This window comes from Fukomys damarensis, unplaced genomic scaffold (genome assembly GCF_012274545.1).
Source record: "Fukomys damarensis isolate Sample0158 unplaced genomic scaffold, DMR_v1.0_HiC HiC_scaffold_7, whole genome shotgun sequence".
Taxonomy (NCBI): domain Eukaryota; kingdom Metazoa; phylum Chordata; class Mammalia; order Rodentia; family Bathyergidae; genus Fukomys; species Fukomys damarensis.
The window spans coordinates 10,210,550-10,213,348 of NW_022900919.1; positions in this window are offsets into that span (position 1 = coordinate 10,210,550).

The window sequence follows — 2,799 nt, forward strand, 5'->3', positions numbered from 1 at the left end:
AAGAAAAGAAATTCACATAAAATATGTTTTATTATTTTTATATAGACCAATACATTTTTTTCAAACTTTCAAGAGTGTAGTTTCTCCAACACTCTAAAAGAAATCCCATATATATATAGGACAACCAACAGGGTTTTTAAAAACCTCATGTCATTGAAGTCGTTTTCACTTACTTATGACTTTCACTTTATAAATGAAATTGGTCTTTTTGCCAAGAAATGAGACATAAATAAAGTATTTCATGCCATAACATTTCATACTCATTCAAAATATATTTGTTCATTTTAAAATCTGTTGTGAAAAAGCCATTAGTGATGATGCTAATTACCTAAAGCTTGTCACACGAACTAAGGATAGACAGTGTTAACTGATGGTCATAATCCGCCATAGCCAACAAAAACAATTTCTATTACAATTACTGGCAAAGGTGTGTACTAGTCACAAATAAAGGACTACAACCCCGATCCTGAAAGATATGGTGTGTATATTAAACAGGTACAGAGGATGCACTCACTTCTTATTCTTCTGTACTCTTCTGTAGAGCTTCCATTAACTCAAACGTCTTCCACTGCCAGTAACCAAATACCCAACTACAAAATGGCATAGCTATTACTTTGCTGCTCTAATTTCTCATTATTCAGTTGCTTATATTGCTCATCCCCCACTCCAGTTCTTAATTTGTTGTTAATACAACTGATATTCTATTTAGCTACTCTATGGTCAACAGTGTCTTGAGTCTTGAGAAAAATTTCCTTTGGTTTCTGTGACTTTACAAAAGTAATTTAATTAATTCAGGACTTGACCTCCAAACTAGAGCAGTGAAATTAAATTGGAGCAAATTACCAAGCATCTGAAATCCCCTTACAATTCCCTACAGAGCCCAGGTTTGCTGGTGCCCATATTCTTCTCTGGGCCAAGTTCGGGATGAATTTCTTACTGCTTGATGAATATAAAGAATTGTTCAGTTTATAGAGCAAATCAATGAACACTATGTCCCTGTTACACGAGGGCCTTCTTGCTAAGTCAGTGGGTTTGTATCGCTAGCTAAGAGGAAGATGTGAGCCTTTTGCTCGGAAAGGCTTGAAAGTTAGGTTACAAATTGTAGAGTAAAGCAGATTTATTATTTATCAGAGTCATGAACTTCTGATGAATGAGAGCACTTAATAGGCTCTTCTGGTTAGGATAAGGGACAAAAATTAGTTAAGCAATCAATAGAGAAAAAAAAGATTATCTGTTTTTAGTATCTTCAGAAAAGAGATTACTTTTAGTAAATTAACGTTTTATCTGTAAGTATTTTTTTCTTACTAAAGCATTTGGAACTAACTTAAAATATAACAAAGATATGCTTACATTGGTTGGAATATGAGGTATATTGTATGGTTTTTAGAATGCATTTTTTAAACATGATCTGCCCAATCTGTGGTATATTTTAACAACAAATGAATTTAATATTTTAAGATAAAAGTTACCACTGAGATTGGTAGTAAATGGTTTTCATGCAGCTTTATTGATTATTTTATTCTAAAATTCAACAATAGTCTTAACACAGATGTCCCCTGTGACAAACCATTTCAGGGCCACCGCCTGCATTTTGGACCATTTTCAGGATGAATCTTCAGCAAAGCAAAGGCACTGTAGAAATTCAGGGTCATGTTTTATTGAAGTGGTTATTACTGCAGAAATCTAATCAGCAGCAATATTTTAGTTTAACTGAATTTTCAGCTTAAACAAGTCATCCAAAATACTTTTGTTTTCACATCTGTGGTTTAAGTCTGCCTTATATGTGTTAATCCTCTTTTCTATCATAGGAAATGGATATAAAAAGTGCAGTGTTTGAAAGACTCATCATTTTGTAAGTGCCTTACTTTTTCTCTTGAATTAATTAAGTGCAGAAAAGAAATTTGAAATACAAGACATGTGTTGTTCCCTAGCCTCTCACTAGCATGGGCTGTGATCATGAGCCTTTGTGACTCTGTTTCCTCCTCTGAACAACTGAAGGGACGATCCTGGCTGTGGCCACCTTTGCAAGTTGCTGAGAGATTCCAGTTTGCAGAGACACATGCATGCACTTTGGTTAGCATACAGCATGACAGAAATACTAAAGAGTCTATGGTTAGAGAAAAAAGACTGAACTAAATACATACCAACATCAAATTATACCCTGAGGGGGTTTTGAGTTTGATTTCTTTTCAGAGTTAACTACAGAATAACATTTTGAATAAGTTGCACATGTTGCCTAAAATGATAATTTGAAAATCATATTGCCAATAATCAAGGATTTACTTTAAGTTCTAGTTTTTAAAAGTTTTTATTGGCTACCACGCAGTGAGGATACTGTATATCCTAAATGTCACCTTACATAAACCACCAGTAGTTCATACTCCTGGTAGGAGACTAGCGAGAATCTTAGTTCCTTGTCAACAATGTAGGACATTCTTCTTTTTATTCCTTATAAAGAGTGAGAGTTGCATGAACCTTTTCTAAAAGTTGTTATGTACTTTTTCTCACTTTTCAAACAAGTGTTCTAGCATTTCAATTTTAAATTATTAGAATAAATAATAAAACAGTGGTGCTTAAATAGAAAAGAAAAATGAACTTTATTTGAGAATCTATTCCTAGTCTGATTGTATGTTAATTAATGGAAACTAAAATGGGGCTCACATCACTTGTATAGCTGACTTTCTCTCTGGGAAGAAAACAATGAGTGAAAAAGTAAACACCATGGAGTGAATGAATAGCTGCAACAGAGTTATGCATACTGTACTACTAAACGATGCACTAAGATGCCTGACTTGGAAG